Source organism: Mesoplodon mirus, assembly GCF_964341445.2.
Source record: "Mesoplodon mirus genome assembly, chromosome: 15".
In the NCBI taxonomy this organism is placed as follows: Eukaryota; Metazoa; Chordata; class Mammalia; order Artiodactyla; family Ziphiidae; genus Mesoplodon; species Mesoplodon mirus.
The window spans coordinates 42,764,255-42,780,925 of record NC_138991.1 but is presented as its reverse complement, the minus strand read 5'-3'; positions in this window follow the sequence as shown (position 1 = coordinate 42,780,925).

Genomic DNA, 16,671 nt, shown 5'->3' with positions numbered 1-16,671 from the left:
TGCCTCTCCTGAGGACTTGACTTGGAATTTCTACCTAGAAATAGATGGACAATAGCCTCAGGTTCCAGTCTCCCTTCCTCCACTAACCACCGATGGTCTTCCTAAAATACAGTTCTGAACCAGGCTCTCATCCTCATCCATCTTCAGTGGCTTCCCATTACTCGCAGTGTAACTTCTGAACTCTTCAGCTTGTGAACTAATACACAGATGTTTCTTAAAAACCCTGGGATGTATTGAATGGAACATTGTCTGCATATGGTTAGTGATTGGAGAGCACTTTGAAGTCCTCTATCAGAGATGTGCTGCCCCCAATAAGGTCATTCTTATTATTATGCCACCCATCTCAGCATAACGCTCAAAGTGGTGCCTGGTGCTGACCTGGGAGTCAACACACAGCAGGCCATTCCCTGCCCCGGAGAGATCCCACTACTGCCACAACCGAGGTGCCTGGGCCACGTGGACATTTTAGTTAGAAAAGCAGAAGGGGAGGCAGTTAATCATGTGACTTGAGGTGACATGGTCAACTGTATCCCCTTCTGTCCCAAAACTATCTCCCCCATCCATCATAGTGTCCAAAACCCTTTAGGATTTGGAAGCTTTGGGAACTCAGAAGGACCAATTTTGATGAAATTGTCTCAAGCTGGGCTCCATTTAGACTTTATGAGGATTGGGCTTTAGAGTATTATTTCTCAAAAGGTGCTCCACGAACCTCTGGCGGTCTCCAATGGTCTCCTAAGTGCTATGTTTTAGAGGGAAAAAAAAGCAGGAAACAGTTTTAAACCCACACATCTCACACATCTGAACCTGGTGACTTTCACGAAATCCTGTTATACCCTTAATAATTGTGTTCCTAAAGCTTGTCCCTGGACTCCAAGGACTTCAGGGGGCTCTTGACTAACATGCAGGCAATGGGTGCTATTTTTACATACTTTTCCTTCATGTTTTATTGCTTCCCTGCATTATATTTACATTTTTTCAGGATTGCTATCTAATTGTATTCTATCTCCAAATCAAAAAAAGGATCAATGGCTCAAAAATTATTCATTGAAGCATAAAAGTTTGATTAAATCAATAAAACATAATTGCTGCAACTTAGAATAATGTCATCAAAATCAGTACTGAACGAGTTTCTAGTGCACATTGAGTATAAGGATGCATGAACGCTGGGATGAGTGATTATGAGCCAAAAAATTAAAATCTATCTAGAAAATATACCATCTGAAAATTGGATTTTATTGGGTCAGGTATCTGTTTGTTCCTAGGCTGTTGTCCATTATGAAACTTTGTCAAATCATACCATGAAACTATCAAAGCTTTTGTGTCATTTTCAAACAAAGTATAATGACCTCTCACATAAAGCAACAGAGGTTACTTAGAATGACTGCAACATATCACTTTCCCATCTAAAATCAATTAATTTTATCATTGAAGACAGAGAAGACAGAAAAACTCCAGTGGCATAAATCAAAGTTGCTTTGATAGCAAAAGCATGTGCAAGTCACATAATTTCCAAGAAGCTTACAGAGCCAGCAGTGAGGTTAATGTCTCCACAGAAGATTGCTTTTTGCTGCAAGTAACAGGAACACACAGAGTACATAAAGGCATATAAAAGGCCTTCACACAAGAGGTCTGGTAGACCCCTGGCCACTGAGTCTCAAGATCAATTTGCCTTCACGTGGGAGGGGCAACAGTGAACCTTTCTAGTGCTCCCCAAGTCTACCTGCACAGCCCCGCCGTATGTCACGGGATGGTAGCCCGAGACCTGTTCCTGTTCTCCTTCCCCACGTTAGTAAAACGGGCCCATTGCACTGATGATAGAATATTAACATAGGAAGACTTGCCTCTGCTCAGGACACTCTGCAGACTTTGCTGGAACATGTGTGAGGGAGAGGATGGGTGGTGATCCCACAGAGAATTCAAGGCCCAGGCACTGCTGTAAAGTTCTGGGGACTCCTTTGTTGGGGTAAGGGGCACACCGTCCCAGAAGCTGTGATGGATGAGGTGCGAGCCTATCCAACCCCTAAGAATGGGAAGGAAGCACAAGTGTCTGTAGGATTTGGGGTTTGGAGGACTTGTATTCCTCACCCTGCACAGTGCCTTCGTCCCTTACACTGCCTGATAAAGGAAGGGCACGTGTGGTACTGAGGATCAGAGCAACAAGCCACCTTTGAGAAGGCAAGACACTAGTGAAGCAGGTTAAAGTTCTAGGCATCCCCCAAGCAGGACTACCATTGGAGTTAGATGCGTCTGTGACTCTGGGAGGTATGAGTTTGGCACAGTCTCAGAGACAACAGGAGGGAGTACCCCTAGGATTTTGGTCCCAGTTCTAGAAGGGTGTAGAAACCCAATAAACCTGCATATAGCACGAGCTCCTAGCTGTGCACACAGCGCTCGTCCAAGTGGAGTCTCTCGTGAAGGAACAGCAATCATGGTAAGAATCTCCCTTCCTATTGAGGGGCAGGTTGACAACATGTGTCACCGACCCACCTCTGCCTGGTGCTAACTCTCACGCTGACAAAAGGGCTCGCCCGTCTGCAGCAGAGGGACACCCTGTCCTCCAAATTCTCCTGCCCCTAATCCTGCCCCTGTGGCCTGTAAGGAGGGAGTGGGGGAGATGCCTGCTGATGCCTGGTATACAGATGGGTCTGGCTGGGGTGACCCATCTACAGGGACTGCAGTTCAGCCCAACACTGACACCATCTGGAGGGAAACAGGAATGAACCACAGCTACCAGTGGGCTGAACTCAAGAGGGGTTTGCCTGGTGATCAGTCATGAGCTCTGGCCGTTAACGCTTTGCGCTTACAGTTGGGCTGCTCTAAAGGGATTAACCTTACAGCTTAGAAAATGGGAAGCTGAGGGGCGAATGATCATAAATAAGCACTTGTGGGGTCAGGATATGTGGAAAGACATTTGGGTTTACCTGCAAGAGCCTGAGTCATGAGTCAGTCCTCACTGTCCTCCATGTCCCGGCTCAGAGGGCGCCAACACCCTTGGCAACGAGGAAGCTGATGCTGTAGCCCGGATGTGAGCCCTAACAACGAACCCTTCAGTTATGGTGCCCGAGTGGGACGGTACATTGCCAAGGATGCTGGATTGCCCTTGAAATACAGTGACTTGGCTAATGCAGTAACAGCATGTCCTGTAGGTTCTAAACAGTAACCAGGGCAACTGCCAAAGGAGTCTGGGGCCATCCACTGGAGTTTCCAACTGGTGAGGGATTGGCAAATTGAGTATATTGGCCGGCTCCCTCTGAGTGAGGGCTCTAAACATGGCTTGGTTTGTGTGGACACTGCGTCTGGTCTGACTCAAGCTTTCACCTGTTGCCGCACAAACCAGGCTGCAGTTAGGGCATCAGAGAAGCTGAGTACCATGGCCAGGTACCCTCCCTCATCGTGTAGACAGTGATGGGGGTCACATTTCAACGGTCATGAAATGCAAGACTGGGTAAAGGAACATGACATTGAATGGAGGTTCCCTCTCCCCTATAAGCCGCAGGCAGCAGCATTGGTAGAAAGGAAGAATGAAATATTAAAGCAGCAGATTAAATTACTAACAGGTAGGGGCTTCCCTGGTGGCACAGTGGTTGAGAGTCCGCCTGCCGATGCAGGGGACATGGGTTCGTGCCCCAGTCTGGGAGGATCCCACATGCCGCAGAGCGGCTGGGCCCGTGAGCCATGGCTGCTGAGCCTGCGTGTCTGGAGCCTGTGCTCCGCAACGGGAGAGGCCACAACAGTGAGAGGCCCACGTACCGCAAAAAAAAAAAAAAAAAAAAAAAAAAAGAAAATTACCATCAGGTAAAACCACCTTGGCTGAGTGGACTAAAGTACTGTCCCAGCCTTTAATACGTTTGGATGACAACCAGTAGGGTCTGTTGCCCCATTTGCCAGACTGGGGACCCCCTGCCGAGACACCCAATGCCTTAAAGGTATGGAAGTCATGAGAGACAGACATTGCCGTGGATCAACATGCTGTGCTGCTGAGAACACCAAGCCCCATCACGCCTGGAAAGGTGTTATCTACGGGAATTTGTGATGGGATGTCCCACTGGGATGGATAGATTACTTCTCCACTGAATCCCATTGTCCTGCTGTAAGCCGGACCGGTTGAAATGCGCTCTACCTGGAATGGAACATGCACCATTGAAAGAGGGGAGAAGGTGGGGTCCTGGTCCAGCATATCCCACCCCCAGTCCATCTCCTCACGCCTGACAGTCTGCCTCCCTGGAAGCGCAACCAGGTCAAGTTCCTAAAGCTGCAGCCACATTAACATCCAAGAGTCAGGCCACAGGTGTAGTTCATATAGAAGGGGAAGACCTCCCCATACAAGTTCCTACTATGTACCTGTCTTTTTGACGTTAGACTTCTGCTGCTCCTGTGGTGTCCGGTCATGGATGGGCACCTGATGGAGATACCTTTCTACGGTGGGCCCACTTGATGTCCGGCAAAGGAATCAATCCTTCTGTTGGGTATGTGGGCAGCTGCCCCTCTCATCTTGTCAGGACTAGCGTGGTGGGTATCACCACTCCAGGGAGGAGATTGGAAGTCTCTAAAGAAGTACATTAAGGAAAAACAAGCTGAGACTAGTACTCTTTTTCTCTTTTTCTTGAAGTATTGTTGATTTACAATATTGTGTTAGTTTCAGGTGTACAGCAAAATGATTCAGCTATATATATATATTTTTTCAGATTCTTTTCCATTATAGGTTATTACAAGATATTGAATATAGTTCCCTGAGCTATACAGTAAATCCTTGTTGTTTTTCTATTTTACTTATAGTGGTGTGTATCTGTTAATCCCAAACTCCTAATTTATCCCTCCCCCTCCTCTTTCCCCTTTGGTCACCAAAAGTTTGTTTTCTTTGTCTGTGAGTCTGTTTCTATTTTGTAAATAAATTCACTTGTATTTTTTTTAGATTCCATATATAAGTGATATCATATAATATTTGTAGGGCTAGAACTCTTAATTCATCTGATATCACCAATATGATCCAGAACTGTGGCCTGTGGCACCCATGATCAATAGCACTGGGTAAGAGTACTCTTTTTCTGTCAAACTACAGAGGCAGCCCATCAAACTGCTGGCAGGAAGGGTCCTAAAAATACCACCATCAGAGCCATAGGTGGCTGCACTCAGATTTGGGATGGGTTCATGTGGGGCACCCTGGGTTGTGGGCATTTGAGCATCTGGGCAACTCTATGTTGGGAACAGAAAAATCACTCTAAAAAGAATCAACCCAAGTGTACCCTGGGACATGGGATGGATATCACTGGAACTGTGTGGTCATTCTGTCACATGAAAGGATAGCGATTGGTTTGGCACTGACAGGTCACACCCCCCAGATACTTGTTAGGTGGCCCTGAACAGGACCTAGTGGTTGTGTGGCTCATATCCTTGGCCATGTGGTTGGGTTGCTGCACCCTGGGTTTTCCTGAGCCCAGGGAAGAATCCACCCACAGTAACAAGAACTGCCAACCTCTCTCTCCTCAAGGCCAGATGGGCACATTCTGTTTTCCCCTGGTACGATCATTTGGCCTCCATCTTTGTCCCCTCCACTGGCCTGAAAGACATCACAGCACACATAGAAGCCCTTACTAAGTTCACCCAGCAAGACTGTGATGACAGCCGGCAAAGCCTGTCCTTACTGAACACTGAAATGTGTCTAGTGAGAAAAGCCATCCTACAAAAGAGGATGGCCTTGGACGTTATTGCTGCCTCGCAAGGAGGCACAGGATGTTGTGTGTTCACACCTGATGAGTCAGCTAATGGACCATCTTTATTAAACCACATGAGGACACAAGTGATTGCCTTGAGTGATCCAACCCCAGCCTAGGGGCTTAATAAATCAATGATTTAGATCATGGGACTCTAGGTGGGAAAAATTGTTACTTATTTTGAGAATCATTATCTTGATCTGTGTTTTCTCTTGCATGTGCCTCTATGGCTGTTGTGGCATCTGCCTCCAGTGCAACCAGACAGCCGCCCAACAAACCACCTCCACGCTAGTGACACCCCTTGCTGACCACTCAGAACTGATTGTGGAAGAGGGGGCCGGGTGAGACTGTAACACCTGGTCATGAAGGGTGGGGTGTTGGAGGAGGTCACCAAGAGGATGTGACAGCTGGTTGACCCACGAGCTGGACCCCCTCCTCTATTCTTGTAGTGTACTCTCTGCCCACAGTTCCCACAGTGGGAGCCATTTCAACGACGCAGCCTTGAGAGAGTACAGTGTTGTTGAGACCATCCAGACAGTATACATGACTAAACCCAGTTTAAGGCCTCTGAATAAACTTTTAAGATTCTGGCGGGCAGGTGTGGAGATCTACTCATCTTGTGGCCCCCCAAGGCAAGCCTCGTACGTAAGTTCCCTTGCTTGTTATACTTGCCACCTGCCAATCTGGGGTGGTCTGCCTCTTTCTTCTGTCTCTCCTTGTCCTCCATGTACAGGGCCAGTGTCAGGTTTTAGCTCTTGAGATTGCAAACAAGTTTCTCCTCACATCTTTATGTATCAGGGAGATAAATCTTTGCCATAGATCCTCAGATGATGCCCCCTTAGATCTCACTGACCAGGATTGAGTCAAATTCCATCCCTTCTTGCAAAAATATGGATAGACTTTGAGGGTATTGGGCTTAGTAAAATAAGTCAGACAGAGAAAGACAAATACTGTATGATATCACTTATATGTGGAATCTAAAAAATAAACTAGTGAATGTAACAAAAAGGACTTACAGATATAGAGAACAAACTAGTGGTTACCCATGGGGAGAAGGAAGGGGAAGGGGCAATACAGGCGTAGGGGATTAAGAGGTACAAACTATTATGCATAAAATAAATAAGCTACGGGACTTCCCTGGTGGTCCAGTGGTTAAGAATCCGCCTTCCAATGTAGGGGACGAGGGTTCGATCCCTGGTCAGGGAACTAAGATCCCACATGCCACGGGGCAACTAAGCCCACGTGCCCCAACTACTAAGCCCGAGCGCTCTGGAGCCCGTGAGCCACAACTAGAGAGAAGTCTGTGTGTCACAACGAAGAGCCTGAAGGCTGCAATGAAAGATCCTGTGTGCTGCAACTAAGACCTGATGCAGCCAAATAAATAAATAAATATTTTAAAAATAAAATAAAATAAGCTACAAGGATGTATTGTAGCACAGGGAATATAGCCAATATTTTATAACTATAAATAGAGTATAACCTTTAAAAATTTGAATCACTATATTGCACACTTGTATCTTATATAATACTGTACATTAACTATACTTCAATTAAAAAAATTCCATCCCCTGACTACATGGGACACTGAGAAAAGGAATATCTGCCTTTTGCAGGCTTAGTGATAGATATAGCTGTGCCAGCCAGGCACAAGGTGGCATGGCTGGTGGCTATTGGGTAGGCTTCACCCCCAGTGTCTGGCAAATGTTATGCTTGAAGAATAAGCTGTGGGCAAAACTTTTATCAAAGAACACTTGCACGTGGTGTAATGTCAAAGGCATGCAGTGAAGTAGCAATGACTAACTCTTGTGTGGCCAAGAAAACATATCACTTTACACTTGGATGAACTCACTGATGTGGCAAGTCTGAATCAGCCCTGGGTTTTTTTTTTTTTAAATAAATTTATTTATTTTTGGTTGCGTTGGGTCTTTGTTGCTGCGCACGGACTTTCTCTAGTTGCAGAGAAAGGGGGCTACTCTTCGTTGCGGTGCGCGGGCTTCTCATCGCGGTGGCTTCTCTTGCTGCAGAGCACTGGCTCTAGGCACGCGGGCTTCAGTAGCTGTGGCGCACGGGCTTAGTTGCTCCACAGCATGTGGGATCTTCCCAGACCAGGGCTTGAACCCATGTTCCCTGCATTGGTAGGCGGATTCTTAACCACTGCGCCACCAGGGAAGTGCAGCCGCAAGCTTTTTGGCAGTGCATTTATGGGAGAGAAGTCCTTGATAAATTTTTGTTTATCGCTGAAAACCTGAGTAACAGAAAATGAGATTTGGTTGTTTGTAATTAAAGTTCATCCTGTGAGTGACAGAAAAAGGGGTAGGATCACTCCTGATGGAGTGCTGGCTGGAAGAGGCTGGTCTACCTACACTTGATTCGCAGAGAACGGGGCCAGTTAACAAGTCGCCTTTCAACCTTGATTCAGTGCTGAAGGAAAAAGAGAGAATTGTGAATCTGACCAAATCATGGCCACTGGGTGTTCATCTTTACAGTGCTGTGTGGAGAGATGGGTAATTATTTCATATTAAAGTAACGTCAGGGAGAAATACAGTCACTTGAGATTTTATTATTACTTTAAGTCGTGGTAAAATGCGTGTAAGGTAAATTTTACCCTCTGTTTTTAAGTGTAAAGTTCAGTACTGTCAAGTGCTTTCCCTCCTCTGTGCAGCCATCACCACCATCCGTCTCTAGAACTCTTTTCATCCTGCACAGTCAAACTTCTATACCCAACAACAACTCCCCATACCCCGCCACTCCCCAGCCTCTGGCAACCACCATTTTACTTTCTATAGCTGTGAATTTGACTACTCTAGGCACCTCCCATAAGTGGAGTCAAAACAGTGTTTGTTTTTTTGTGATTGGCTTATCTCACTTAGCATAATGTACTTGAGCTTCACCCATGTAGCCGCTGTCAGAATTTCTTTCCTTTTTAAGGCTGAATAATATTCCATTATATATATATCTCATTTTATTTATCCATCGATGGACATTTTTGGCTATTGTGAATAATACTGCTAGAAATATGGGTGTACAAATATCTCGAGATCCTGCTTTCAGTATATAGCCAGAAGTAGAATTGCTAGGTCATATGGTGATTCTGTTTTAATTATTTGAGGAACCACCATAGTGTTTCCATAGCAGTTGCACCATTTTACATATTTACCAACAGTGCCAGTGGTTCCAATTTCTCCATACCCTTGCCAACACGTGTTATTTTATGTTTTTTATGTGGGGTTCTTTTTTTTTTTTTTTTTTTTTTTTTTTTTGCTGTACACGGGCCTCTCACTGTTGTGGCCTCTCCTGTTGTGGAGCACAGGCTCCGGACGCGCAGGCTCAGCAGCCACGGCTCACGGGCCCAGCCGCTCCGCGGCATGTGGGATCTTCCCGAACTGGGGCACGAACCCATGTCCCCTGCATCGGCAGGCAGACTCTCAACCACTGCGCCACCAGGGAAGCCCTGTGGGGTTCTTTTTTAGATAATATACATCCTAAAGAGTGTGAGGTGGTATCTCATTCTGGTGTTGCTTTGCCTTTCGCTAACTATTAGTGATGTTGAGCATCTTTTCATAAGCTTGTTAGCTATTTGTATATCTTTGTATATACATGTCCTTTGTCTATTTTTAAATGGGGTTTTTCTGTTGTTGTTGATGAGTTGTAAGAGTTCTTTGTGTATTCTGGATATTCCCTCTTTATCAGATATACATTTGCAAATGTTTTCTCCCATTCTATCTTTTCACTCTGTTGACTGTGTCCTTTGATGCACAGAAGTTAATTTCGATGTGGTTCAGTTTATCTATTTTTCTCTTGTTTTTTTTTTTTTTTTTTTTTTTTTTTATTAGTTTCTGCTTTATAACAAAGTGAATCAGTCATACACATACATCTGTTCCCACATCCCTTCCCTCATGCATCTCCCTCCCTCCCACCCTCCCCATCCCACCCCTCCAGGCGGTCACAAAGCACCGAGCTGATCTCCCCGTGCCATGCGGCCGCTTCCCACCATCTATCTACCCCACGTTTGGTAGTGTATATATGTCCATGCCTCTCTTTCGCTTTGTCACAGCTTACCCTTCCCCCTCCCCATGTCCTCAAGTCCATTCTCAAGTAGGTCTGTGTCTTTATTCCCGTTTTACCCCTAGGTTCTTCATGCCATTTTTTTTTAAAATTCCGTATATGTGTGTTAGCATACGGTATTTGTCTTTCTCTTTCTGACTTACTTCACTCTGTATGACAGACTCTAGGTCTAGCCACCTCATTACAAATAGCTCAGTTTCGTTTCTTTTTATGGCTGAGTAATATTCCATTGTATATATGTGCCACATCTTCTTTATCCATTCATCCGATGATGGACACTTAGGTTGTTTCCAGCTCCGGGCTATTGTGAATAGAGCTGCAATGAACATTTTGGTACATGTCTCTTTTTGAATTATGGTTTTCTCAGGGTATATGCCTAGTAGTGGGATTGCTGGGTCATATGGTAGTTCTATTTGTAGTTTTTTAAGGAACCTCCATACTGTTCTCCATAGTGGCTGTACCAATTCACATTCCCACCAGCAGTGCAAGAGTGTTCCCTTTTCTCCACACCCTCTCCAGCATTTATTGTTTCTAGATTTCTTGATGATGGCCATTCTGACTGGTGTGAGATGATATCTCATTGTAGTTTTGATTTGCATTTCTCTGATGATTAATGATGTTGAGCATTCTTTCATGTGTTTGTTGGCAGTCTGTATATCTTCTTTGGAGAAATGCCTATTTAAGTCTTCTGCCCATTTTTGGATTGGGTTGTTTGTTTTTTTGCTATTGAGCTGCATGAGCTGTTTATAAATTTTGGAGATTAATCCTTTGTCAGTTGCTTCATTTGCAAATATTTTCTCCCATTCTGAGGGTTGTCTTTTGGTCTTGTTTATGGTTTCCTTTGCTGTGCAAAAGCTTTGAAGTTTCATTAGGTCCCATTTGTTTATCTTTGTTTTTATTTCCATTTCTCTAGGAGGTGGGTCCAAAAGGATCTTGCTGTGATTTATGTCATAGAGTGTTCTACCTATGTTTTCCTCTAAGAGTTTGATAGTTTCTGGCCTTACATTTAAGTCTTTAATCCATTTTGAGCTTATTTTTGTGTATGGTGTTAGGGAATGATCTAATCTCAGACTTTTACATGTCCTTGTCCAGTTTTCCCAGCACCACTTATTGAAGAGGCTGTCCTTTCTCCACTGTACATTCCTGCCTCCTTTATCAAAGATAAGTTGGCCATATGTGCATGGGTTTATCTCTGGGCTTTCTATCCTGATCCACTGATCTATCTTTCTGTTTTTATGCCAGTACCACACTGTCTTAATTACTGTAGCTTTGTAGTATAGTCTGAAGTCAGGGAGCCTGATTCCTCCAGCTCCGTTTTTCGTTCTCAAGATTGCTTTGGCTATTCGGGGTCTTTTGTTTTTCCAAACAAATTTTGAAATTTTTTGTTCTAGTTCTGTGAAAAATGCCAGTGGTAGTTTGATAGGGATTGCATTGAATCTGTAGATTGCTTTGGGTAGTACAGTCATTTTCACAATATTGATTCTTCCAATCCAGGAGCATGGTATATCTCTCCATCTATTTGTATCTTCTTTAATTTCTTTCATCAGTGTCTTATAATTTTCTGCATACAGGTCTTTTGTCTCCTTAGGTAGGTTTATTCCTAGATATTTTATTCTTTTTGTTGCAATGGTAAATGGGAGTGTTTTCTTGATTTCATTTTCAGATTTTTCATCATTAGTGTACAGGAATGCCAGAGATTTCTGTACATTAATTTTGTATCCTGCTACTTTACCAAATTCATTGATTAGCTCTAGTAGTTTTTCGGTAGCATCTTTAGGATTCTCTATGTACAGTATCATGTCATCTGCAAACAGTGAGAGCTTTACTTCTTCTTTTCCGATTTGGATTCCTTTTATTTCCTTTTCTTCTCTGATTGCTGTGGCTAAAACTTCCAAAACTATGTTGAATAAGAGTGGTGAGAGTGGGCAACCTTGTCTTGTTCCTGATCTTAGTGGAAATGGTTTCAGTTTTTCACCATTGAGGACAATGTTGGCTGTGGGTTTGTCATATATGGCCTTTATTATGTTGAGGAAAGATCCCTCTATGCCTACTTTCTGCAGGGTTTTTATCATAAATGGGTGTTGAATTTTGTCGAAAGCTTTCTCTGCATCTATTGAGATGATCATATGGTTTTTCTCCTTCAACTTGTTAATATGGTGTATCACATTGATTGATTTGCGTATATTGAAGAATCCTTGCATTCCTGGAATAAACCCCACTTGATCATGGTGTATGATCCTTTTAATATGCTGTTGGATTCTGTTTGCTAGTATTTTATTGAGGATTTTTGCATCTATGTTCATCAGTGATATTGGCCTGTAGTTTTCTTTCTTTGTGACATCCTTGCCTGGTTTTGGTATCAAGGTGATGGTGGCCTCGTAGAATGAGTTTGGGAGTGTTCCTTCCTCTGATATTGTTTGGAAGAGTTTGAGAAGGATAGGTGTTAGCTCTTCTCTAAATGTTTGATAGAATTCGCCTGTGAAGCCATCTGGTCCTGGGCTTTTGTTTGATGGAAGATTTTTAATCACAGTTTCAATTTCAGTGCTTGTGATTGGTCTATTCATATTTTCTATTTCTTCCTGAGTCAGTCTTGGCAGGTTGTGCATTTCTAAGAATTTGTCCATTTCTTCCAGGTTGTCCTATTTTTCTCTTGTTAATATGCTTCCAGTGTCATATCCATGAAATCATTGCAAGATCCAATTTCATGAACTTTTCATGAATCCAGTTTCCCCTATTTTTCTTGTAAGGGTTTTATAATTTAGCTCTTACGTTTAGGTCTTTGATACATTTTGAGTTAATTTTTGTGTATGGTAAGGGTATATGGTAAGGGTTCAACCTCACTCTTTTGCATGTAGAGATCCAGTTTTCCCAACTTTATGCTTCTTTTTAATCTCAAGCAACCACTGATTTTCTTTTTGTCCTTATATGTTAGTTTTGCATTTTTAAAAGATTTTCTGTAAATGGAATCATACAGGATCTGCTAATTTTTGTTAGGCTTCTTTCTCTCAGGATAATGATTTTGAGATTCACCCATATTGTTGTGGGTACCAATACTTCATTCCTTTTTATTGTAGAGTAGCATTACATTGTAATTCCATGGGATTTTTAAATGGCTAATGAGACAAAGCATTTTTATCAGACTCTGATGATGACCATAAACCCAGTTTTAAAATTTCAAGTAGTTTGTTCAAGTTTCACATGTCAGCAATATATTATTTAGTATCTTAAGTAGCTTAAACCTGTCTAAGGCCAAAATATCACAATTTTCAAGGTGAAGGAAAAGCCACTGGAATTTCTTAAGACCAAATTGTGTTACGAACTTTTGTGTTTGCCCCGACTTCAAGATGTTCTTTACTCATCAGAGAAAAACAAATAACAAATAATATAGTGGTAGGCATGATTCAAAACTACATCTTAACGCTGTAGCAGAGCACAGAGTCTGAGGAAATGCAATCAAAGACAGAGCTAGGAATCCATGTGCTACTCTTCCTAAATCCCAGCACTCAAGCTCCCCTCTTTGGAATGTTCATCAACTTAGCACCTGATGAAACTCTAAAAGTCATCTGAGAGGGACTTCCCTGGTGATCCAGTGGGTAAGACTCCACACTCCCAATGTAGGGGACCCAGGTTCAATCCCTGGTTGGGGAACTAGATCCCAAGTGTTGCAACTAAGACCCGGCACAGCCAAAATAAATAAATAAATAATAAAATAAAAATAAAAATCATCTGAGATACTTTTTCATGACTTTAGGTGTTCATGTTTTAGCTGGAAATCTAGAATTATCATGCACAGCTGTCAACACATGCAGCCATTCTATTGACCTATAGTTTCGAATTAGGATTTTCTTGTTCAATCAAAATAAATAGGAGAAAGAAGAAAAAACCCACCGGATGTGGAAATTAAGCTGTGGGGACCTGTGTTCATGCCTCTGTTACTGAGGCAAGCCCAGATCATTCTGGTGAAAGGTTGCAAAAATTTCCTCCCTCACACTGATTTGAAGAGAATATTAAATGTGTTGTTTAATTATTTTTTTCAGCCCTGGGGGCTCTTTATTGAAACAACTCACAGCACAGTATTTGAGACAGAGAGCATTGGCTGGCCGAATCCCAGGAGGCTGAGAAATTAAGGTTCCAGCACCCATCTCTGCCCTGCTGGGGAGGATTCCTCCATGAAGGCAACCAGGCCTAAGCAGCCCCGGGCTGGAGGGTGGGTGGTCCATACGTAGAGTCAATAAGAGCACTAGGGATCAGTGGCCCTGCAGCACTGCCCTAGGCTGGGCCCCCAAAGTTCGACAGCTCCACAGCTCCATGCATGGGGGGGCAGGTGCACCCTTGTTTAATTATTTTTTAAGTATAGCTTTGATGGTTCTGAGCACCCCAGTTCGAATGGTGTGTGTGCATGTGTGTGCGTGTGTGTGTGTGTGTGTGTGTGTGTGTGTGGTTTTCCATATCACCAAGCAATTCTCGGACACCAGCTGGGTGTCCTGCAATTTAACTCAATTCTGACACTACCCAGAGAGAGCATCAGATTCCACAGGTGAAGGGCTCAGTCCTACAAGTCTGCTCCTCGCCATCACTTCAGACACGGATTGCAAATCCAGGCAATCACCTGTGCGTCTGACCAGCTGGCTCTAGATTAGACGGTCCCACCATACCCCCCGCCTTAGGTTTGCTTAATTTTGCTAGGGTGGCTCACAGAATTCAGAGAAACATTTTACTCACTGGATTACTGGTTTAATATAAAAGGATGTAACTCAGCAACAGCCACATGGAAGAGAGGGCAAGGTTTGGGGAAAGGGTACAGGGTTCGACCTCTCTGAGTGCATCAGTCTACCCAAATCTCCAAGTGTTCAACCCGGATGCTCTCCAAATTCCGTCCTTTTGAATTTTTATAGAGGCTTCATTACAGGGGCATGTAGATTAAATCATTGGCCAGTGGCGATTGAACTCAATCTCCAGCCCCTCTCCCCTCTCGGTGGGGCTGAAAATTCCAACCCTGTAATCACTTGGTTCACTCTACTGGCAACCAGCTCCCATCCTTAGATGCTTTCCAAAAGTCCTCATTAACATAACAAAAGATACCTTTACCACTCACATCACTGAATTCCAAGAGTTTTAGAAGCTCTGTGCCAGGGGCCATGACCAAATATATATTTCTTATTGTAAATCATAATATCGCAGTCCAACCGCTGGTCTTCCAACATGGCTCTCTTATAGTAAAACAACCAGAAAAGTCAGAAGTACTGGTATATTACTAGAATCCCTATTAATAACTATCAGCTACTGATAATGATCCAGTCCATCGTCCTATGATACGAAAAAGCCTATCAGGATAAGGCCACTCAGGTTTTCAGGCTTCCATTTAATATTGTGAGGCTCCAAAAGCAGAAGTGGAGTCAGCAATATGTGACTTCACCCTTTCAGGCCTTTGGTATAATTGAGCTAAGAGACAACATCATCTCTTGCTCTGAGCCCCTTTGGAGGTGTTAATGTAATATTAGATTTTCCTTGTTACATAACCCATTTATTCATGCCTTTACCCGGAACTACTATTTTGCCTTCTCTCCTTTTATACCCAAACTTTTCCACCTTTGGAAGAGACATTAAGTTTGGCCACTGTGCTGGTCTAGATTGCAGGCAGCAGCACTGGTGTAGAAAATGCCTCCCCTTCAATCCACTTCTATTCAGAAAACATAAGGTCACACAGGCGCAGAACTGGTGGGCTATCTTTACCACCAGGCAATATAGTTGTATTTATTGTTAGCCCCAATTTTGTCAGATGGGGTGAAGGTATGTCCTGCCCCATCAGGCCCTTAGGAATTCCAACATAAAGGGTAAAAACACAGTCAGAGTTTCTTGCTTAGGAATCACCCCCATTTCCTGCCTTTGAAGTTGCAGCCCTGGCCTTATAACCACTGCATCAAGAAGGGGAGGAAAGAAAAAAAAGTTGAAGTGATGCAAGGAAGAGAGAATAACAGCACCTTCCCTAACCTCCCTTCCCCAAATCTGAAACCAAGCAGGATCCTGGGGGGCCTTCCCAAGTACAAAAGCCCCTCTGAGTCCCTCATTTCTTGTTTGTAGAAAGAAAGCTTTCATCTCCTAAGATTTCCCTGAGCTTCAAAGAGCAGACTCAAGCAGTTGCTAATTAGGGAAGTGAGGGAATGCAGCTACAAAGGAAAAGTAGTCAAGCAAGAAAAGTAACGATAGCTTAAACAATAGTTCAGTGATAATACAGAGTCCTAGTTCCTCCTCAAGGAACATACATAATGATCTGATACATGTCTTTGCGTTGTTCTGCAGAAACTAAGACCCTTACCCAGGTGGAGGATGCTAACTACATGCTGACTACAAGCACGTAGATCCCACACTGGCTGCAACCAGAAGGTTGATGATTAAGATTTCAGAAACATCACCCTGTTACCTCACCACCAACCAATCAGAAGAAAGTGCAGGAGCTGCACCCCTCACGCCAAGTGTTACCTTTAAAAACCCTTCCCTGAGGGGCTTCCCTGGTGGCGCAGTGGTTGGGAGTCTGCCTGCCGATGCAGGGGACACAGGTTCGTGCCCTGGTCTGGGAGGATCCCACATGCCGCGGAGCAACTGGGCCCGTGAGCCAAAATTACTGAGCCTGTGCGTCTGGAGCCTATGCTCCGCAACAAGAGAGGCCGCGATGGTGAGAGGCCTGCGCACCGCGATGAAGAGTGGCCCCCGCTCTCCACAACTAGAGAAAGCCCTCGCACAGAAACGAAGACCCAACACAGCCAAAAATAAAAATAAATAAATAAAGCAAACTGTCAACAAGTAAAAATAAACACTAAAAAAAAAAATAAAAAATAAAAACCCTTCCCTGAAAGCCACTGGGGAGCTCAGGTCTTTTGAGCATGAGCTGCCCATT